Here is a 24,455-nt window from a genome sequence, read left to right as displayed (position 1 = left end):
GTTCTTTTTCTTTTTGAGACAGGGCCTTGCTCTGTCTCCAAGGCTGAAGCACAGTGGTGCAATCACAGCTGACTGCAGCCTTGATCTTTGAAGCTCAAGGGATCTTTCTCACCTCAGCCTCCCAAGTACCTGGGACCACAGGCATGTGCTACCATGCCTGGCTAATTTTTTTTTTTTTTTTGATGGCACAGATATTTTATTTTCTCAGAGCAGAGGTTGGGCCTAGGCCATGGCTGCCCCCATAGCTCCCCTCTTGCCAGGAGATGTAAAGCTCACTTCTGGAGCACACCTATCCAGGTGGAGGTACAAGCCAAGGCCACTGTGTGAGGAGGCAAAGCTCACCCTTACTGTCTGAAGGATCTCCAACAAGCATATTCTAGAGAGAACTCTGACAGGGAGCTTTCTACAAGGTCCCACTGGAGCTGAGGCTTGAGGCCAGGTCCGATTGCAGGCTTCCTTCCCACCACAGCCTCCAAGCCTTCCTGGCACGGCAGCCGTTGTACGGGATGGGGTATCGTCTGTGACTGCGATCACTCCCGGGCCCCCCATGGTCAGTCTGCTGATGGCAGACAAGCGTCCTGGCCCCAGGCCTTTCACCACAACTCGGATGTGGTCGCACCCTTTTGTAGAGTTTTCGCCGCTGCACCCATGCCTGCTGTCTGTGCTGCGATGCCGATGCCCTTCTTGGCATTCCAAAATCCCTCTGTGCCACAGGAAGCACGGGCAAGGGCTGGTTACTGGCAGAGACTACCTGGATCTGTGTGTTGTTGTAGGATGCTTTAATGTGTGCGACTGGGATCTCCTCCAACTTCTTTCCTGCCCACCTCAGAGAGCTCTCCTCTCCTGGGATGGGAGGGTAGATGCCGAAGCTGGTGTGTCTGGGAGCTGCTGCCTTCCTGCTCTCCTGCAGCGTCTTGCAGCTGCTGGGCGCCTGTGTGGATGGTCCGGGCTGGTGTCCTGGCCACGACCCTGGTTGTCTGGGGCCAAGTCCAAAGGAGCCTGTGTTTCTTACCACCTGGCTAATTTTTGTATATACTGGAGATGGCGTTTCACTATTTTGTCCAGGCTGGTCTTGAACTCCTGGGCTTAAGTTATCCACCAGGCTTGGCCTCCCAAAGTGCTGGGATTATAAGTGTGAGTCACTGCACCCGATCTCACTTGGCTTTTTCAAAGTTGACCTAGCTCTTTTTTTTTTTTTTTTGGAGACAGGGTCTGGCTCTGTTGCCCAGGCTGGAGTGCAGTGGCATGATCTCAGCTCACTGCAACCTCTGCCTCCTGGGTTCAAGTGATTCTCTGGCTCAGTCTCCTGAGTAGCTGGGATTACAGGCACACACCACCACATCAGGCTAATATTTCTATTTTTAGTTGAGGTGGGGTTTCACCATGTTGGCCAGGCTGGTCTCGAACTCCTGAGTTTAAGTCATTCACCAGGCTTGGCCTCCCAAAGTTCTGGGATTACAGGCGTGAGCCACTGTGCCTGGCCCAACCTAGCTCTTCATAGTCCTTTCTTCTTCCGTGTTAAAATTAAAATAAGTCTGCCGATTTTCTCAAAACACCCACCTGTAATTTTATGGCAACTGGATTGCATTTATAGCTTAATGTAGGGAGAATAACGTCTTTATTCTGTTGTTCATCCATCTAAGCGGCATCTTTCGTGGGTTCCTGACATCTTTGCATCTATTAACAAGGGTCTAGAATGTACCCTGAGTGTTTGAAGTAAAGCATTCCCATGCCTAGTGGGGAGCACACCTCTCCCAGTCTCCTACCTGCCACCAAGAAGGATTTCAATGAGGCTCTGGAGAGAGGTGTGGCGGCTGGGGGGAAGGCCTCCCTCGGCAGGGGATGAGGGAATCCGGATCCCCTCCTGGGTCCCAGCACCCAGTGTCAACACACACACTGGCCCTGAGTCCACCACGACTCGCCTCTGCATGCCTCTCACCCACATGTGTGTCAGTTACCAGGCATGCCCTGGAATTCCCGGTAGTTCCTCTTTGCCTCCTTCCAGATCCCCACAGGTGTCCGAGTATCCCTGATATCCTCTGCATTTCTCATTCCTGCCCAAACCCTTGGGCTGTTCCACTGTTCCTTCTAGGACACACCCTGCTGGACCTGGAGGTGGGGCAGGGGTCCCTCCTGCTGCTTTTCTTTCCTTCTGGACCCCTCTAAATGCCTCAGCTTTGCCTCTTCTCGTCAGATGGCGTCTCCCTCTCCCACTGGCTGCAGCCCTCTGCTGACTGCTCACTTCTCAGCCATCGGGGCTCCTGGTTCGGTCACTCCCTCCATCACCACTCTAGCCTTAATTCTGCATGATTGCAGTCCATGTGGTTGATTCTTCCAACAAGGAACTTTCCAGTGCCCCGAATCTCTCTCTCCCAATGATTTTATTGCTCTTGCTTGCTCAGGCTGTGGCCCTGATGGACTGCCATTTGCCATGTGCTCCTTGTCCATGCCCATTTAATAGAATGGGGCTAGAGAAGAAGACAGCTACACTCACCATACGATGGTCCTTCTTGAAGGGTTTAGGTGGCCTCCTGGAGGATGGTGGTTCATCTTTGCACGTTATCACCTCCAAGCTGATGCCTCAGTTGCATCTTCAAAAGGTGATTCCAAGCCTTCATTAAATTAGCTGCTTCCATGTGTTTTTATTATATGATGGGACTAAGGGATTGCATGCTCAGGTATACACTGCTACAATTCTTTTATTGTAAAGTGAGTCTCTTGACTCAGTGCAAAGTTACATAGGCTGCTTAGTTGGTGGATAAAAAAGTGTGTGTAGTTTTATAAATTTTACCAGATTGTGATGCCAGCTGAGATTCCTAGGCAAGAAAAGCAAAACCTACCCAAAAACATGTTGGTTCCCATTAAGATGCATTGCTGCATCAGAAAGGGGTCTGATGTAATTAACTCACAAAGACATGTCTTGCTCGTCTTCTCTAGGGATGATAGTGTCTTGGAGGTTCGGGGTAGTCTCTGTTGCTTGCAAATTGGACATTGGATAGTAGCAATAGTTAGATCAGCTGGTGAATAGGAGCCCACGCTGTTGGACTCATGCGTAACATCCACCCTTGCCATTATGGCTCCTTTGTTCAGGAGCCTGCTAGTGTGGCTGGTGATGGAGGCTGGCTACAGTAACTGGCCAGGTCATTCTGCCCACTTGGTTGATTAGCACGTTTTTCGTGATGGATTCTCTCCCTGGGGTCTTGACATGTGATTGAAAGATCTCCCTGTGTCCATTCACTTGGTTGATTAGCGCGTTTTCCGTGATGGATTCTCTCCCTGGGGTCTTGACATGTGATTGAAAGATCTCCCTGTGTCCATTCACTTGCTTCTTTCAAATTCTCTTTTCCAGGCCCTGAATCGAGCAGCTAAGACATTTGGCATTGAGTCTAGGTCTAGGCTTATTTTGGGTCATTCATCTCTGTCATTTGCTTGGAATGTACTATTATTTTCAGTTGATCTAAATATTGAAATATTTACCAAAAATCATTTTAAAATTTAAGAAGAGGAAATGGAGATTTCCACATTTAGGTTTCTTTTCCTGGCTGTGTGTGCTACGCTTATGAGAAAAAACTAGAGACTTAACCGATGGTAAGTTAAAAATGGGACAAAACCTAAGGCAATGGAAATGCTTGGGTCACATTGATAGAAAAACTGTGTCACGCCGTTTCTGTCATTGCCTGTGGTGTGCTGACAGCGCTTGGACTGTGTGTCCATTTGTATGCGGGATGTATCTTCAGAAGGGATGTCTGGATTAGACCAAGCCAAGAGATGGAAACTACCATCTCACAGGACCGGTCACAAGAATGAGAAACTTCAACTGTGGAGGAGAGAAATTTGGGGTGAACTTGTTGCCAGAATATAGTGATGCATTCGTGCTGGCCCGTGAACCAACTGCATCCACGCCTGTGGAGAAAATTCTAAAAAATGCTGATTTCCAGGACAAAACCTAAGATGGTGCCAGCTCTAAGAATGTATTATAAGATAAGGGAGTTGTGTTTTACAGGCTGCCATGCAGAATCAGGTGCAATCCTGGGGAGCATGTCACAGTCCATTTGGGCTGCTGTAACAAGAACCGAATACCATGACTGGGGCGGCTTGTATACAACAGATATACAGTAAATGTGTGTGTGTGTGTGTGTGTGTGTGTGTGTGTGTGTGTATAGTTTTATAAATTTTACCAGATTGTGATGCCAGCTGAGGTTTCTAGGCAAGAAAAGCAAAACCTACCCCTTCTCAGAAGCTGAGAAGTCCAAGATCAAGGTGTTGGCAAAGGTGCCTGCTTCCTGTGCATAAAGGGCACCTTCTCCTCTGTGTCCTCACATGATGGAAGGAGCAAGGCAGCTTTCTGGGGCCTCTTTAATAAGGACACTAATCTCATTCATGAGATCTCCCTTCCCATGATACCAATGGCCTCCCAATGGTCACACCTCCTAATGACATCACACTGGCAGTTAGGATTTTTCAACACATGAACTTAGGAAGAGGGACATAAACAGTCACAACACAGTGGAACACTACTGCGGAAGAACAAACTGGGACCCACGTGGAACAGGTGGGGGTGTAGAGTTATTTAAGTGAAAAAACCCAAACCAGGCAAATAACCAGGTCTAGCCATAGGTGGAACAGGCTTCCTCCTGCTATTGAAAACTCTGTGTCATTAGAAGTATTGAGGCAAAGTCTGGGTTTTAGAGATTCCATTAAAGAGAATTCCAGCTTTGGGAGAGAAGTTAATTCGGAAAAGCTCAAAGGTTCTTTCATTTATTCAACATATATTTGCTGAGCACAAACTATATGGCGAAAGTTATAGGGCTGAAGAAGACAAAGTCCCTGCCCTCTAGGAGCTCACATTCTGATAGAATGATTTCAACAAGTCCAGATTTAAAGCCGTGGAAGGAGAATCTTAAGGGATGTAATTACTTAGGGAAAAATTTGACTTAGAAATAAATGTATTCCTATGCTCCCAGCAAAAAGTTAACTGCAAAGAAGAGAAACAGGAAAAATTGATTTTAAGTGTGAATTTAGGCATTGGAAAATAGGCAGTATATGAAGTGTTATCAGGTATTCTGAATACACACACACACACACACAAACACACAAATTTAGCTTTGTTATATTTAATAGAATGAAATCATGGTGCTTAATTAGCCCACAAATGGAAGAGAATAACAGTTTGGCAGTCCTAGAAGGAAACACTTGGGCGTATTTCCTCTCTTACTGGCCTTGGAAAGGTGTTGGTGCAGGCAGTTAAGCTTTTGAGAAAAGAATGCTGACTCAGGAAGGTTTCTGAGCATTCCTTGAGCTTCGGTGTGAGGAAATTCAAATTTGAACCTTCCCTTGACTCCATGATTAGCTTAGAAGTCATTATAAGAATAAGTCATTCAATGTATTCATACTCTATGGTTTAAATAAGTAGCTTAGGGCTCCAAAGAGTTCTTTGGTATGCTTTTTGAATATAATATCAAATTTTAAGAACTTAAAAAATACACAGGTTAGGACTTCTATTTTTATCAATGATGTAATCCACATACCCTGAAACTGTTTTTTTTTTTTGTTGTTGTTGTTTTGTTTTTTTGTAATGACAAAACTATTGTTTTGCTATAGAAAACAACAAAAACTTGAAATACCGGATAAAAATATGAGGTTCCACTTGCAAGTGAGGGGCACCTTCAGGCCAAAACAGAACAGGACCTAAGAAGCAGAGCAGTCAGAGTCAAATGCTGCTGTTATTGCCTTGGGAGATTTGCTCATCTTTCTAACCGAGGGGCTTCGATTTTAATACCATGCTGGGAAAGGAGCATCGTGTTGGGCCTTCTCATGGTAGAAATCTGGAGCTGAAAACATGTATATAAGGTCAGAACCCACAGAGTGCTGCATCTTCTACAAAAGGACAGATTTGAAGAATAATCTGCCCATTCGGGCAGGTGGCACAGAAGCATATTTGCTATGCTGTGACTCAGGCTTTGGGTGGGAAGAAAGGAATCTGTTCACCTGCCCTAAGGTAGGGGTGGGGCTTGCATGTACTTTACCTGCAGAGTCTAAGAGCCACCAACCTGTCCAGCTGAGCAGTGAGCCAACGTGGTCTAGGCTGATAATTTCCCTGGGTGTCTAGCAGAAACAAAGTGCCTTGTGGGGACACACTCTTAATTCAGACCACACAGCATAATTACAGAGAGAGCTCCACTGATATGAGCTCACAATTAGAAATGACAGAATCAATTAACCATGCAGGAATGTCAGCAGGCACATCAGCACAGGACAGGACCTTCAAGAACCTCAGGTGGAGAGAGAGATCCAAGACGGCTGACTAGCCGCAGCTCAGGATTGCAGCCCCCAGTGAAGGCGCAGAGAGTGAGTGGACGCCGGACTTCCCAGATGAATTTTTGTTGCCTACAGACCAGGAGATTCCCAGCGGAGGAGCCCCACGGGTCACCAGTGCAGCTCTTTTGGCCTGCAGCTGTTTTGCCGGCGTCCTGGCGGGCGCTTCTCATTGCGGAGTATGCGGGACTGGGTGCCCTTTTGGTTGGTGTTTGGAGCTCCGGGAGGGCACAGTCGCCCATTCAGCTGATTGAAAAGGGGACTGAAGCTGGGAGCCAGACCTGGAGATCCCCAGGCAGAAAAGCGCCACGAATCTCAGTGCCACTGTTTCAGCCAGCGCTTTCACAGCACAGGAAATTGCATAGATCCCGGCACCTTTTCGGCAGGTGACTGGGGCACCTGGGAGAGAATTGACCGTTCAAGTAGGAAAAGAAAAAAGGGGGCTCCGAGGTGGGGAGCCAGGTGATCAGGCTCGGCTGGTCCCACCCCCACAAGAAAACAGCAATTGGAAACGCTGACGGCTGAGAGTTTCACAGCAAGCACAGCTGAACCCGGGAAGGTCCAGCTCTGTGGGGGAGGGGCGTCAGCCGAAGGAAAATAAAGAAACAGAAATAACATCACCATCAACAAGCTGGATGTCCACTCAGAGACCCAATCTGAAAGTCAGCAATTAGAAAGACGACAGGTGGATAAATCCATAAAGATGGGAAGAAACCAGCACAAAAAGGCTGAAAACATCCGAAACCAGAATGCCTCTCCTCCTTTAGGGGATTGCAGCTTCTCATCAGCAAGGGAACAAGGCCTGATGGAGAATGAGTGTGATGAATTGTCAGAATCAGGCTTCAGAAGGTGGACAATAAGAAACTTCTGTGAGCTAAAAGAACATGTTCTAATTCAATGCAAAGAAATTAAGAACCTTGAAAAAAGGTTTGACAAAATGCTAATGAGAATAGACAATTTAGAGAGGAATATAAGTGAATTAATGGAGCTGAAAAAACACAATACGAGAACTTGGCAAAGTAGGTATAAGTTTTAACAGTTGAATTGATCAAGCAGAAGAAAGGATATCAGAGGTCAAAGACCAACTTAATGAAATAAAATGAGAAGACAAGATTAGAGAAAAAAGGGTAAAAAGGAATTAGCAAAGTCTCCAAGAAATATGGGACTATGTGAAAAGACCTAATCTATGTTTGACAGGTGTACCTGAATGTGACAAAGAGAATGAATCCAAGTTGGAAAATATTCTTCAGGATATTATTCAGGAAAACTTTCCCAACCTAGCAAGGCAGGACAATATTCAACTCCAGGTAATACAGAGAACACCATAAAGATATTCCTCAAGAAGAGCAACCCCAAGGCATATAATCATCAGATTCACCAGGGTTGAAATGAAGGAGAAAATGCTAAGGGCAGCCAGAAAGAAAGGTCAGGTTACCCACAAAGGGAAGCCTATCAGCCTCATAGCAGATCTCTCAGCAGAAACCCCTTCAAGCCAGAAGAGAGTGGGGGCCAATATGCAACATCCTTAAAGAAAAGAACTTTCAACCCAGAATTCCATATCCAGCCAAACTAAGCTTCATAAGTGAAGGAAAAATAAAATCTTTTGTGAACAAGCAAGTACTCAGAGATTTCATCACCACCAGGCCTGCTTTATAAGAGCTTCTGAAAGAACCACTACACGTAGAAAGGAACAACCAGTATCCACCATTCCAAAAATATACCAAAAGGTAAAGAGCATAAACATAATGAAGAATCTACATCAACTAATGGGCAAAACGGTCAGCTAGCATCAAATGGCAGTATTAGACTCACATATATTATTATTAATCCTAAATTTAAATAGATTAAATGCCCCAATCAAAAGACATAGACAGGCAAATTGGATAAAAAGCCAAAACCCATTGGTATGCTGCATCCAGACCCATCTCACATGCAAGGATACACAAAGACTCAAAACAAAGGGATGGAGGAAGATTTACCAACCAAATGGAGAGCAAAATAAATAAATAAATAATAAAAAGCAGGAGTTGCAATTCTCGCCTCTGATAAAATAGACTTTATAGCAACAAAGATCAAAAGAGGCAAAGAAGGACATTACATAATGGTAAAAGGATCAATGCAACAAGAAGAGCTAACGATCCTAAATATATACGCACCCAATACAGGAACACCCAGATACATAAGGCAAGTTCTTAATGACTTATAAAGAGACTTAGACTCCCACACAACAATAGTGGGAGACTTTAACATCACATTGTCAATATTAGACAGATCAATGAGACAGAAAGTTAACAAGGATATCCAGGACTTGAACTTAGACCTGGAACAAGTAAAATTAATAAACATTTGTAGAACTCCCCACCGTAAATCCGCAAAACATACATTCTTATCAGTACCATGTCACACCTACTCTAAGAGTGACTATATAATTGGCAGTCAATCACTCCTCAGAAATTGCATAGCATTTCACAACCAAATATTAGTTGGCTGCTTGTTTGTTATTTTCCTGCCTTATTCCTTCCTGTTTCCATTGTTAAGAACAATTATTGGCGTAAAAGAGGTTTTCAATACCCATTTTTAGACTGCATTCTAGCCTGGGCAATAAAGCAACACTCCTGTTCTCTCTCCCTCTTTCTTTCTGTCTTTTGTTCTTTTTCTTTCTTTCTCTTTCTTTTTTCTCAAAAAAAAAAAAAAAGTACCTCAGGTGAAAGAATAGTTGTTATACACTACAAAATACCTATTTTAAAATAACTAAGGACATTAGAAAGAATGAAAAAAGAAAAAAAAGACACACAAAAAAAGAACAGACCAGAAGAATTGCAAAAGAATCAAATAGAACTTCTATAAATGAAGAAAGCTATTGAAATTAAAACCTAAATGGAGCAAAGAGCCAAATAAATGAAATAAAAATTAGATGTGAAGAAATTACATAGAAGGGGTGTGTGTGTGTGTGTGTGTGTGAGAGAGAGAGAGAGAGAGAGAGAGAGACAGAGAGAGAGAGAGAGAGAGAGAGAGAGAATGAGAGATCCCAACAGTTATGTAACAGAATTTCCAGAGAGAGATAATAGAAGAAATAGAGGCAATACTCAAAGAAATAATGGCTATTTTCTAATTTCCATGAAGGAAATGAAACCTTAGGTTTGATTTCCTAAAGAGACCTAAGCAGCACAAATTAAAAAAAAGAAATTAGCATCTAGACACATAGCAATGAAACCACAAAACACCAAAACAAAGTTCCTACCCAAAAGTAACTGGGAGCAAAGTCATGTTAAATGCAAGAGAACACAGGACGTTTGACACTGTCAGCTTCCCAACAGAAGCAATAAAAGTCAGAAGACAATAAAGTAATAATACAAATAATAGCCAACCTTGTTTAAGGAATTGCTGTGTTCTAAATGCTTTACATTTATTATCTCATTTAATTTTTACAGTAACCTGTAAGATATCATTCTTATGTTTCTAACAAGAAAACTGAGGCACAGAGACTTTGAGCTATTTGCTAAGGTTGGCTAGCTCCTAACTGGCAAAGTCAGGATGGGATCCCAGGGATTCTGAGCATGGAGCCTGTGTTTATAACTGTTAATGCCAAACAAGACCATTTTCAAGTATCTGAGAGAAATTACTATCAATCTAGAATTCCAGAGCAGCTAGCAATCATTGAAGAGTGAGTGCAAGATAAATGGAAAGTAGTAGACCCTCAATGAAAAATATTACAAAAAATAAAATAAAATAAAACGCAGACTATATAAAATAAAATAAAACAATGAAGACCAGTTATGGGCGATAAATGAGATCAAATGCAATGCAGGACACAAGGTCATGTGACCTGGGAAAGGGTGACTGGAGTCCACATTGTGATGTTTTTGCATTGCACAGGAGGCTGAGAGAGATTGGACTCACTTTGGACTTTGTAAGTCACATATGCCTAGTCTAATTTTTTTTTTTTTTTTTTTTTTTTTTTTTTTGAGACAGTCTTGTTCTGTCACCAGGAACCAGGCTGGAGTGCAGTGGTGATCTCGGCTCACTGCAACCTCCACCTCCCAGGTTCAAGCAATTCTTCTGCCTCAGCCTCCTGGGTAGCTGGAACTACAAGCGCACGCCACCACGCCCAGCTAATTTTTTTTGTATTTTCAGTTGAGACGGGGTTTCACCATGTTGGTCAGGATGGTCTCGATCTCTTGACCTTGTGATCCGCCCGCCTCAGCCTCCCAAAGTGCTGGGATTACAGACTTGAGCCACCGTGCCTGGCCTGCCTAGTCTAATTTTTAAAGAAAACTAGCAAAAGGATAGAAAGAAAATAATTTCCAAACTAATCTAGGGAAAAATGGGAATGGAGGAAAGTTGATTTATCTAATAATTATTTTGATATAAGTATTCAGAGTTGTACTGATTTTCTTTTCCTGGGATTTTCTTTTTGGGTGTGAATTTACATGTGACCTTCATGTTGAGAGGAAGGATGCCAACCTTCACTGAGTGCCTAATCTATGCCTGGTGTTTTGCATATGTTATTGGAGTCAATCTTCACAATAAGCCTGTAAGGGAATTAGTATTATTCCCTGTTTACAGATAAATAAACTACTCAGAGTTTATATAACTTGCTCACAATCATACAGCTTTCGTGAGCTAGAAAAGTACTTCAAAGTCAACTGTCTGACTCAAAGTCTAGGATATTTCTCCACTTTACTGGAATTTCCAAACCGCTGAGGAGCAGAGAGCTCTGAAAAGCAGCTCTGGAATCTCAGTGTGCCCTCAGCTGAAGCAGTATCCTGGATAAAGAATCGCTGTGCTCTATTCTTGTGCAAATGTGGAAAGGCCCTTGTGAAATAGAAGGTGCAAATTCTTTTAAAATCTAGGTGGTCTTTTGCCAGTGTTTATCTTCTCAGGCAGCAGATGTTACTATGTGAAGGGATCCAGGACCGCTTTTTTTTTTATGTAAAGCGAAAAAAAGCAGGCAGTCTTCTTACTAAATACGTAAGAATCCCTGAACTTGGCTTTTCACCCAAGACCCACAAAAACTCCAGTGCACTTCTACCGTAAGGGGTGCTTTCCACACGGCTCTGGCTTCACTGTCAGAAGGGCCCGACTCTACTTCTGCTGCCTTTCTGAGAGATGCCAGATACTCTATCTGATATGGCTTGGATTTGTGTCCCCAACCAAATCTCGTGTTCAGCTGTAATCTCCAATGTTGGAGGTGGGTCCTGGTGGGAGGTGACTGGATCATGGGGGGGTTTTGAAACTGTCTTTGGAAAATTATAACTGAGGAAATTGTGACAGTGAAAGAGATCAGACCTAACTGACTCTACCTTGCTTCTAACCCTTACGCTGTGCTTGTGCATTCCCAGGCATAGGCTGAACTAACTTTGGGGTGGCATTCATTTCATAGTTTGATTCTGAAACAAAATTGGTAATGTCCCTTTTCTGAAAACACTCTCTTTTTGTCTACCGGTCTGCCTTTGCAGGACTAACATATTAGCTACAAGATTAGAAATTACAATTTAAGAGTTATGCAGCATCTGGCTCCAAGAGTTCAAACCTCCCCAAACTACTTCTGGGGATAACACCACTATTGTAAAATGTAAGATCAGTGCTTGAGATATTTTGCAGACCCTGCACTCGATGGATCAGCTGACACCACCCAGACCCGTAATCTGGCCCAACCAGATCTGCCATTGCACCCAGGAAAAGAAGACATTAAGAAAACCTAACTTTGACCCGCTATGATTCCATCTCCAGCCTGATCAATCAAATCAGCACTCCCCACTTCCCAAGCCCCTACCCGACAAATTATCTTTAAAAACTCTGATTCCTGAATGCTCAGGGAGGCTGACTTAAGTAATAATAAAACTCTGGTCTCCTGCGCAGCTGGCTCTGAGTGAATTACTCTTTCACCACTGCAGCCGGCTTTGAGTTAATTACTCTTCCCCTCTCTTGATAATTTGGCTCTGTCTAGACAGTGGGCAAGGTGAGCCCATCGGGCAGTTACAATTTTCTCATGAATGGTTTAGTGCCATCGCCCTTGGTTGTGACAGTGGTGAGTTTCTGTAAGACCTGGTTATTCAAAAGTGTGTGGTAGCTCCCCCTTCTCTCTCTTCCACCTGCTCTGGTCACGTAAAATGTGTGCCTGCTTCTTGCTCTCCTTCTGCTGTGACTGAAAGTTATCCTGAGGCCTCCCCAGAAGCTGTCAAGCTTCCGGTACAGACAGGGAGCTGTGAGCCAATTAAGCCTCTTTTCTTTATAAATTACCCAGTCTTGGTGTTTATTTATAGCAACGTGAGAATGGACCAGAAAACTGCCCTTTTCCCTTTTAACCCTATGTGCCGTGACTGATCTTAAGATTTGAGTTAGCAACGAAGGATCAAAATACATCTCTACCTATGGCTTCACATCTTCTGCTCTGGATTTCAGCCTATCCTGCACTCATTCATTCATTCGTTCATTCATCGAGCACTGTCTAAGGGCCACTGTGTGCCAGGCCCGTTTCTCAGTGAACCTGCACATAACCCTTAGGTCCAAGGCTGTCAGAGGGGCTTGCCCAAGGTTACGAGCTTGTAAACAGAAGAGAATTGTCTTTAGATTCTTTTTATAGGGCTCCTCCCACTTTACTAGTATTCATTTTATTATCTCCTCTCTGTCCTTGACAAATCTACATGTTGTCTCAATAGATATGGTGCAGTACTTCCTGCACTTTGTCAAGAGAGGAGTGCAGTTTGCTTTTCTGTAACTTTTTTTGTCCCCTGGAAACATCTGACCTGCTGTGTGTCTGGCCAAGCACTGCCATGGATGTCAGTCCTGGGACCAAGCAGGTGGGATTCCCAGACATTGCCAAGGGGAAGGACAGCTCAAGCTGGTTTCTTGGCCTGGCAGGACCCTGGCTGTGGGGACATTGGTGAGAGTGCAGGCTCTGGAACTGGCTCTTGGGGGATCTGGAAGGACAGCAGGCTCAGCAGAGGGCAGCCTGAAGGCTTATGTCCTGCGGAAGCAGGTTGGATGAATGGATTTGAATCAGAACAGAGCCGTGTATCTTGAAGGCTGTCCAGGAAGTGAGGCGATCTGAGCAGAAATGGGCTCTCCGTGGCCTAGTTTTGCCAGTGCAGTCTGAGCTGCTGCCTGCTGCCTCTACGTCCTGCCTCACTGAGGTCTGTGCTTTCTTTAACACGGAGTTGATTTTGAAAGCTGACTTAGCAATAAGCTGTTCCTTTTTTTACTGATGTTTTAAAAATGATGACATAAATGCAAGGTGGGCAGGTGGGGCTAGGGACAGTTACCTACCTCTTAGGAGGAGGTGGGAGAGGTATTTGATGTTGCTGCCTCTGTTGGACACTTAGTATCCCGGCCAGGGGGACAAGGTCTAGGCCGAGAGCTGTGAACAGATGCCTACACCACCAGCAGGTGGGAGTCCCTGGAAGAGTGTGTGAGTGACGTCTATTGGAAATGTGTGTGGGTAGATGCGGGGCAGTCCTGCCGAGGGGCCCGTAGAGAGCAGTCGGGATGTTCTGGCTACGCTAGTTTCGTCATTTATTACATGGCGTTGGCAATGCAGGTGGTAACCTTTGATATGGTCACTTAGAAAAGCCAAACTTAAAGGGCAAATTTTCCATCTGTAGGTAACTTTGTAGCTAATCACAGGGCAGCTCAAGAGTGTTCTGAAATGAGATGGTCTATCACATGGATGTGCTAGCAGAATAAGGGCCCTGCAGCCGGGCGCGGTGGCTCAAGCCTGTAATCCCAGCACTTTCGGAGGCAGAGGCGGGTGGATCACGAGGTCAAGAGATCGAGACCATCCTAGTCAACATGGTGAAACCCCGTCTCTACTAAAAATACCAAAAATTAGCTGGGCATGGTGGCACGTGCCTGTAATCCCAGCTCCTCAGGGGGCTGAGGCAGGAGAATTGCCTGAACCCAGGAGGCGGAGGTTGCGGTGAGCCGAGATCGCGCCATTGCACTCCAGCGTGGGTAACAAGAGCGAAACTCCGTCTCAAAAAAAAAAAAAAAGAATAAGGGCCCTGCAAAGGTCCATGTTGTCATCCGTGGAAACTGTGACTGTGTTAGGTCACAGGGAAAGGGAGACTGAAACTGCAGATGACAATCGGTTTGGTGATCAATTAACATTAAATTAGGGAGGTGATCTTGGATTATCCAGGCAGGCTAGTTAGAATCATGAGGGTCCTTAAAGGTGGAAGAGGGAGGCAGAAGTACCAGAGAGGATGGCAGTGTAGGGAGGACTCAACTGGCTATTGCTGGCTTTGAAGATGGAGGAGTATGAGGTGGCCTCCAGAAGCCAGAAATGGCAAGAAAACGAATTCTCCCAGAGAACGTCCAGAAAGGAAGGTTGCCCTGCTGCTGTCTTGGTTTTAGCAGAACCTGACCATGCTAGCACCTTGATGTCAGACTTCCAGCCTCCAGAACTGTGAGGAATAAATTTCTGCTTTTACAAGCCACCCAGTCTATGGTACTTTCTTATAGTAGCACAAATCAATTCATCTAAGCTTCCACCTTAAGAGACTAAACAAATAAATTAAGCCAAAAACAAATAGAAAGAAAATATAGAGTATTCTGAAGTTTATTTGGAAAGGCAAAGCAACGCTAATAGCCAAAACAATCGGCTCACACCTGTAATCCCAGCACTTTGGGACGTAGAGGAGGGTGCATTACATGAATCCAGGAGTTCAAGACCAGCCTGACAAATATGGTGAAACCTTGTCTCTACAAAAATATACAAAACTTAGCTGGGCACAGTGACGCGTGCCTATAGTCCCAGCTGAGCCTGGGAGGTCAAGGCTGTAGTGAGCTGAGATCATGCCACTGTACTCCAGTCTGGGTGACAGAGTGAGACCCCGTGTCAGAAAAAAAAAAAAAAAAAAGAATAAAGTAGGAAGAGCCACTCTATCCAATTTCAAGATTTATAGCTATAGTAATCAAGACAGTATGTTATTAGGAGAGGAGTAGACACATAGATCAATGGGAATGGAATAGATTACCCAGAAATAGACCCACACAAGTATGGCCTATTGATATTTTTTAACTTTTAAGTTCAGGGGTACAAGTGCAGGTTTGTTAATGTAGGTACACCTGTGTTATGGAGTTTGGTTGTATGGATTATTTTGTCAGCCAGGTATTCAGCCTAGTACTGATCAGTTATTTTTCTTGATCTCCTTCTCCCAACCTCCACTCTCCGAAAGGCCCCTCTATATATCTGTGTGTTCTCATCATTTAGCTTCCACTTATAAGTGAGAAAATGCAGTATCTGGTTTTCTGTCCCTGTGTTAGTTTGCTAAGGATAATGGCCTCCAGCTCCATGATCTCATTCTTTTTTATGGCTGCATAGTATTCTATGGTGTATATGTACAAGAAAATGTGGCACATATGCATCATGGCTTATTGATTGTTGACAAAGGTGCACAAGTAATTCAATGAATGAAAGATTGTCATTTAGGTAAACAGTTTAGGTAAGTAATTGGACATTCATAGGCATAAAAGTAAGGCTTGATTTAAGACTCACACTTTATTTAAAAATTAACTCAAAATGGATTGTGGCTTTAAATGTAAAATTTAAAACTATAAAACATTTGGAAAGAAACACAGGAGAAAATCTTTGAAATCCAGAGCTAGGCAGAGTATTCTTGGACTTGACACCAAAGGCAGAATCCATAAATGGAAATATTGATAAACTGGACTTTGTCCAAATTAAAAACTTTCCCTCGGTGAAAGACCCTATTAAGAGGATGAAAAGACAAGCTCCACACAGGGAGAGAATATTTTAAAGCCACATATCTGCCAAATAACTGGTGTCCATAAAGCTAAAATCCTAGTATGTAATTTATGTGTACATACATACACATATTTATATAAAGAACTTTCAAAACACAACAGTAACAATATAAACAATGGAATTAGAACTGGGCCAATGACATAAAGAGACATTTCATGAAGCAGACATACAGATGGTAAATAAACACGTGAAAAGGTGCTCATTACCTTTCTGGAAATTCACAGTGGGCTATCACAACACGCCTATCACAATGGCCAAAATAAAACACTACCACCAAATGCCTACAATGACACGGGGACAAGGGGTCACTCGTGTTACTGTTGGAATGTATAAAATGATGCAGACACTCTGGAAAACAGTTAGAATTAATCCCTCATATAGAAATATCATTTATTCAAATTCAGGTTATGATTTGTTTTTTTGAGACAAGAGTCTCGTGCTGTTGCTCAGGCTAGAGTGCACAGGGGCAATCACGGCCCACTGCAGCCCTCACCTCCTGGGCTCAAGCGATCCTCCCACCTCAGCCCCCTGGGTAGATGGGACCATGGGCATGAGCACTACTACACAGTTAATTTTTTTGGTTATTTTCCCCTGTAGAGATGAGGTCTTACTATATTGCCCAAGCTGGTCTCAAACGCTTGGGTTCAAGTGATCCTCCTGCTTTGGCCTCCCAAAATGTTGGGATAACAGGCATGAGCTGGCACGCCTGGCCCAAATTCAATTTAGTTGAACACATTTTTGTAATCTTAAAATGTGTTACAGCCATGTTAGTTTAAGACCAGGGAAAATTAATACAGGAAATTTAAAAGTTCAGATTAACTAAGCTTTCTATGAGGTAGTAAAATCAAATGTACGTAAGTTATACTATTATACTACTATTATTTTTATGCTATTATTAAATCAAAGAACAGGCAGATTATCAAAGTGGCTTAATTTTTCTTTGAGATGGAGTCTTGCTGTCCTGCCCAGGCTGGAGCACAGTGGTGTGATCACTACTCACTGCAGCCTTGCACTCCTGTGCTTGACAGATTCTCCTATCCCAGCATCCCGAGTAGCTGCGACTACAGGCACATGCCATCTTGCCTGGCTAATTTTTTGTAGAGACCAGTTCTCACTCTATTGCCTAATCTGGCATTGAACTCCTCGGCCTTCCAAAGTGCTGGGATCACAGGTGTAAGCCACCATATCTGGCTTCAAAATGGTCTAATTTAGATGATTCTTTTTTTTTTTTTTTTTTTTTTTAGTTGAAGTTTCATTCTCGTTGCCCTGGTTGGAGTACAATGGCGTGATCTTGGCTTACTGCAACCTCCCCCTCCTGGGTTCAAGCGATTCTCCTGCCTCAGCCTCCCAAGTAGGATTACAGGTGTTTGCCACCACACCTGGCTAAGTTTTTAGATTTTAAGTAGAGACGGGGTTTCACCGTTTTGGCCAGGCTGGTCTCAAACTCCTGACCTTCAGGTGATCCACCTGCCTTGGCCTCCCAAAGCGCTGAGATTACAGGTGTGAGCCACCATGCTCAGACAGATTCATCTTGATTAAACATTGTTTAATTGTTTGGGAAATTTCTGTCTATATGGATATGTGTGTATAAGTCTCTCTCCTTAAATTGCTAGCAGTGGCGATTCAGCTGTGTCCCTTCTTATGACCCAAATATGATTAGCCAAGGCTATTAAACCAACTCTAGCTAAATCTTACTTTTTGCTTTCAGAACATCAGTCTCAATAAGAATGTCTTACTTAAAAGAATCAAAACATTTGAAGCATTAGGAGTTCATTTTTTTCCCTTTTTTTTCTGTTTAAAATTTATACAAGTACTTAAGAGTCCGTATAAAGCTTTTCTTACAAGAAACTTTGTAATCTGATGTATTGTTTTTCTTCCATTTAGTGTTAACTCTACCTATTGGAACTAGGTAAATCTAGAGCTTGTAGATAATGGCCAATGCAGAATTGACATAGTTTTAAGGAGCGGTGCGGGTGGCATTAACAATTTCAAGCTCAGCCATCCTAGGCTGAGCACATCAGGTACATAGAAGAGTTTCCCTCTGCAGATTAAATCCTCAGAAAGGTGGCCATTGTCCATCTTCTGACATATCACAGACAAACCAAAAAAACCAAGACTGGAACCTTAAAAGACAAAACTCTAGAGTGGGTGCAGTGTACACTGCTCGGGTGATGGGCGCACCAAAATCTCACGGATCACCACTGAAGAACTTACTCATGTAACTAAACACCACCTGTTCCTCAATAATCAACGGGAATACAAAATTAAAAAATAAGAAAACAGAGTCTCACAGGAGACTGCTGATCAGAGGCACACACAAGGCACGAGCTATGTATGGTATTTGGACAGGTTAGCTTCAACACAGCACATTGTAGTTTCAGTGAGAAATCCATAAGCACTCTAAGCTCAGCTGGCTCTGCAAGGCATCCAGGCTGCAGGAAAGTTGGAAGACCAAGCTCAGCTCTTGAGGGCCCCAGGAGCTGTGCTTTTCTGCTTCGCATGTCCCGGCTGGGCAATCTCAGTGGACTCACCAGACTGTCTAAGAATAAAACAAAGACCACCAGTGCTAAATAATACAAAGTTATCTTTATCATTTTGACAGAGAAAGGAATATATGCCAGTGAAGAAATTTATTGAGTGGTGTAATGATTAACTTTATGTGTCTACTTGGCTAGGCCATTCTTTGCTCCAACAATATAAAGACGGTTTTTAGATACCAATAACATTTAGGTCAACAGACTTTGAGTTAAGCAAACTCCATAATGTGGGTGGGCCTCCTCCAGTCAAGGCCAAAATACTGACCTCCCCTGTGCAAGAAGAAATTCTGCTGCCAGATTGCTTTTATTTTTTTATTTTTATTTTTTTCTTGAGACAGGGTCTTGCTCTGTTACCTAGGCTGGAGTGCAGTGGTGTGTTCATGGCTCACTGGAGCCTCAACCTCTTGGGCTCAAGCAATCCTCCCATGTTAGCCTCCTGAGTAGCCGGGATTATAGGCATGTGCCACCATGCCCAGCTAGTTTTTATTTTCAGTTTTGTAGAGATAGGGTCTTGCTATGTTACCCAGGCTGCTGTCAAACTCCTGAGCTCAAGTGATCTTCCCAGCTTAGCCTTCCAAAGTGCTGCAATTACAGGCATGAGCCACCATGCCTGGCCCAGACTGCCTTTCAATGCAAACTTTCCTTGGGTCTCTACACTTGATGGCTAGCCCTGCAGATTTTGGACTTGCCAGCCCCCAAAATTGTGTGAGTCAATCCTTAAAATTTGTCTCTCTCATTTCCTTCACATCCTATTTTTTTTCCGTTTCTCTGGAGGACTCTGGGTAATACAACTAGTTTGCTGAATAGAAAATTCTGGGGGTTTTAACTGCTGGAATGGGGAATTTCACAGTGATTATGCTAATTAAGCATTGACTTTTGTCTTCTAGACAGGATGAAATGATTCCATGGGTCTATATGCAGACTGTCAAAATAATTCCCATTGCTTATTGTTCAGGAAATTGTCTTCCATGAAGTCCAGTGGGTTCTGACATCCCAGGTCCCAGATGCTCGTACTGCAGCTGGTTGGAGCCGGCTGAGATAAAGCACAACATCCATTTTGATAATGACTTGGCAAGTGCTGCTGTAAGTGGGAAGATTTTATTTCCTCTAATTTTCCACCAAGATTTTCTAACTAATATATACCCAGCATACCTGCGTTCTCAATAAAAATTGTGTTTTCTTTTTCCTTTAAGATTCAGTAGCCATAAATTGCCACACCAGGGAAATAAGGCGAGAGCAAAAGGAAGGCAAGAAGTAATCATTAAAGAAATGAAATAAGATTTTTCTCTCTTTTCCATCAGTGAGCTGATGTATTTTAATGTCAACCATGACCAGAGACAACTGGGGCATGAAGGCTTAGGATTTGGGTTCTGTTCATACTTCCTGAATCCTCCAGCTTGTTATGGCAGCTCACGCAGACTAAGATGCTGAGACAGTCTCCTTTGGACCATCGACTGAGGGGAGACAGCCTGGCTTCTCTGACCTAATTATTTTGCTAAGTGAAAGGTAATACCAGGCCAAAGACATCTTGACTCCATTCTTTACTCGTGTTTTCTTGTAAACTGTAGAGCCTGCCATGTCCTGACTTTAAGTCTTTCGGGGTTTTTCTCAGTGGCTGCACAATCACATTCTGATTCTTCAGAAAGTCATTCAAAAATCTTCACCTTGTGTGGCCAGGCGCAGTGGCTCACACTTGTAATCCCAGCACTTTGGGAGGCTGAGTTAGGAGAATCTCTTGAGGCTGGGAGTTCAAGACTAGCCTGGCCAACATGCCAAAACCCTGTCTCTACTAAAAATACAAAAACTAGCCAGCGAGGTGGTGCATGCCTGTTGTCCTAACTATTTGGGAGGCTGAGGCATGAGAATCGCTTGAACCTGGGACATGGAGATTGCAGTGAGCCTAGATCTCACCACTGCACTCCAGCCTTGGTGGCAGAATGGGACTCTGTCTCAATAATAATAATAATAATAATAATAATAATAATAAAAACGGCATCCACATTATAGCCCTGAGCCCCTTCTCTTCCCATATCACTTTCCACTCTATGTCCTCTGTCTTCTAGTACATGGGCCCCGTCTTAGTCCATTTTCATGCTGCTATGAAGAAAAACTTGAGACTAGGTAATTAATGAAGGAAAGAGGTTTATCTGACTCCACAGGAGTCCACAGGGCTAGGGAGGCCTCCACAGGGCTAGGGAGGCCTCAAGAAACTTAGAATCATTGCGGGAGTGGAATCGAACTTGTCCTTCTTCACATGGCTGCAGGAAGGACAGTCCTTAGCAAAAGGGGGAAAGCTCCTTACAAAACCTTCAGATCTTGTGAGAACTCACTTATCACAAGAACAACATGAGGGTAACTGCCCCATGATTCAATTACCTCCCACGAGGTCCCTCCCCCAACACGTCGGGGTTACAATTTGGATTACATTTAAGGATGAGATTTGGGTGGGGACAAAGAGCCAGACCATATCAGGCCCTGTGTGGTTGGCAGAATAATGGTCCCCCAAGATACCTGCCCTCTGATCCCTGACACCTGTGAATATGGCACATTACATGGCTAAAGGGGCTTTGCAGGTAGAATTAAGGCTGCAGATCTTAAAATGGGGAGAACACCCTGGCTGATTCAGGTGGGTCCAATGTACTCACATGCACTCTTAAAGATGACCCAGGGGGGCAGGCAGGCCATAGAGAGTGGAAGAGGCGGGAGAGAGTCACAGTGCAAGAGGGGCTCTTTCCACGGGTGCTGGCTGTCAGGATGAGAGGGGCCATGAGCCAGGGAGGGCAGGTGGCCTCCAGATGCAGAGGGCAACCCCGGCCAGCAAGGAAACTTCGTTCCCACAGACCCACAGAGCTGGATTCTGCCAGCAACCCCAATGAGCCTGGTTGCGGATTCTCCCCCAGAGCTCAGCCCTGATGACACCTTGATTTTGGCCTTGAGAGACGGAGCGCAGAAGCCGGCAGAGCCCGTGAGATTTCTGACATCCCCCGGGAAGTGTAAGATAATACACTTGTCTTGTTTTAAACTATGCTAGTAGCAGTTTATTCCGGCAGCCATGGGAAACGTTGCCCCCGCACGTGTCCTCTTTCCGTGCTTTCTTGTGTGCTGATGCTGCTGTGGAGAACACCTGTTCTCTAGCTTGCCACTAAGTTAAAATCTCACCTGTCCTGGAAGGCCCAGCTTCCACGGCCATCCCTGAGCCCCACTGCCCTGCCCCTGATGACAGAGCAGAATGAATTACGGTCTTCTCTGTGCTTGGAGAAGTTTGCTTCTATCTCAACACAGTGCACATGCTGAGTGGTTAGCATCTACAAAATGGTCGCCTTTTGCTGCACTCTGACCCTTGTCCCTAGCCCAGTGCCTGACAGTCTGTCAATCAGGTGTTTATTGGGAGACTATGTTGTGCCACACGGATGTGTTGTAGGTGCTAGGTATACGGGGATGCCTAAATCAGACCCAGGGCCCTTCATTCTGTCACGGACCTCCTAGGCTACACATATTCACTGCCTCGTAAACATCTGCTAAGTTAATTAAACTAAGACCTCCTGGGGACAAGGAAGCCACAATCACCAGGAAGCAGGATTAGCCTGGTCTCTCTGTCAGGGCAGCCTCATGTGTATGCACACACGAGTCTTCTCCCGCACCGTGGACCATCTGCCGTCTGCGGGAAGATGTGGGGCACCAGGAACGCTCATCGCGGGGTTGTGTTTGGTTCAGCCATGATGTGCCGGGGCCATAACAGAGTGCTGCTTTCCTTGTTCTCCTCAAACTTCCTTTTCTATAAAGTGACTGCGATAACATTTACACACATCGCTTCCAAAAGGCTTTTCTCACATTCGTCATGATGTGTAATCTGATGACAAACCTCGGTGCACAGGGAAGTACAGCAAAGAAAATGTTTGATGGATTATAATTGCCTAGCTGTTTTATTCAGTCCTTCTCGCTGGAAAGTCCCTAGTTATCTAAGTTAATCCGGGGCTGCTATGCTAATTGGCTAGCCTTTTTTTTTTTTTTTTTTTTTTTTAAATATAGGCATTTACAAAAAGTAGCTCAAGCTAAGGTTTGCTTATGTTTGCAAATCAAGCAAGATCTAAATCTCTTAGGAGGCCTAACTGGGTTTGTGTTTGCTCAGTAGAGTATCCAACCACTTCTGGCTTGGAGCTGTTTGGATTGGTGTTTTTACAAATAAACTCTAAACTTTTATGGTGCCTCAGTTTACCATTTAACAGAGGCCTCAGAAGAAATCCACCCTGCTGACCCCTCGATCGCAGATTTCTAGCCTCCAGAACTGCGGGCAGATAAATGCCTGTTAGTGATACTGCCCAGTCTGTGGGTCTTACGGCAGCCCAAGCAAACGAACCTACTTGCCCGTGGCTTTATTTAAGTTCCCTTCCATTCTTGGCCTCTCTGACCCCCACTGTCTACTTTAATCGCTGTGACCAAGTCCCCATCTCCATGGTGCAGGTGGGGGCCAGGCTGGCTCAGCAGGGCCTTGAGCTGGCATGGGGTAGCCCCAAGGCTGAAGAGTCACCAGTGATGAACAGAGACACAGAGTAAATTAAGTCGGGCTGAGCTGGAAGCTGGATGGAAGAGTCAGGGGCTCAATGCCAGAGAAGAGGCAGGAAGGGTTTCCTGTGCAGCAGGGGAAGAGGGTTGGATAGAAGCCTCAGCATGTGGACAACAGCCAGGAAGTGGAGGCTCCCAGAGCATTCTGGGAAAGAGGCTGAGGTTTCCAGCTGCTTGCCCCAATGGTTACCTCTGTGTGCAATTGATCTTGCTAGCCAGAGGTGAGGCAGCCTGGCTGGGAAAGCTGGGAGGAGATCCCCCTAGCTGCAGTGACATCTTTCCCCATGCTCTTTTGAGTCGTGATTCACACATTTCTCTTCCTCTTTCTGCTGGGAGACTTTTACAGGCTGGGACTGCTTCTTCCTTAAGGACCTCCAGGATGCACTCTTTGTACCTCAGCATCCAGCACTGAGCGAGACACAGTAACTCCCCTGTAGATGCAGGTTGAACAAAGAGATCAATGAGGAAATCAGTTTGCAACTACCACTTTCCTTTCAGTTTACGACTTTCATCTGCAATGCCCAATCAGTTTGGGGGAATGACTGGCCAAGATGGCAAAGCCAGGAGGAATTTGCAGCAGAGATTTTTACCCTCATTTCCAATTTAGTGGGGTCAGGTAACCTGAGGGTGATTCTGAAGGATAGCAGATAAAAACATTCTTGCTTCCGAAGGTTTCAAGAGCTCTGGAGACAGGTCAGGCATGAAAACTGAAAATGATGGCTCATCCTGTAGAACTCTACAAGGAAGAATTGGGCTGAGTAAATTATTGAATCGCAACTTTTTCTTTTCTTTTCTTTTTTTTTTTCCCAGTGGGAAGCTGAACATTTCAGAACAGCTATTATTATCACTAAAAAAATAGATGTCTAAAATTTATAGTGCTCCGTTTAGAGATTGAAAGATCCAGGCATTAATCACTTAAACCATTTTCTAATTCTATAAAATAAGATTAATGATGTGTCTTTTTTGTGATCCCTTTTCTAAGATTAAAACCTTTGATGTGGAAAATGTTCGTTGCTGCTCCTATTTCGAGGCCTGGGTGAATTACTTTACCGTCTCTGTCTGGGTCAGACCCCTGAGTCCACTGCAAAGTTCTTCCCATTTATTGGGTTTCCTAGATTTTCTAAATATATTGATTTAACTCTAATGGTTCGATTTATTCCAGAACTTTATTCACTAACTGCATGGCACTGTACTTTCTTACACAAGGGAGTTCTTTCATGGTTGACAGTGGAATTATTGTCAATCATCAATAGGAATACATGAACATGTCC

General features: G+C 44.2%; 1 pseudogene; it reads right to left on the bottom strand.

The window, feature by feature from the left end:
* Positions 1 to 403: 403 nt before the first annotated feature.
* LOC101042983 (small ribosomal subunit protein uS11m-like) lies at positions 404 to 22,313 on the bottom strand (annotated as a pseudogene).
* Between the last annotated feature and the right edge of the window lie 2,142 nt (positions 22,314 to 24,455).

Source organism: Saimiri boliviensis, chromosome 18, assembly GCF_048565385.1.
Source record: "Saimiri boliviensis isolate mSaiBol1 chromosome 18, mSaiBol1.pri, whole genome shotgun sequence".
NCBI classification, from domain to species: Eukaryota; Metazoa; Chordata; class Mammalia; order Primates; family Cebidae; genus Saimiri; species Saimiri boliviensis.
The sequence above is the reverse complement of the archived record's forward strand: the minus strand, read 5'-3'. Positions and strand labels throughout refer to the sequence as shown.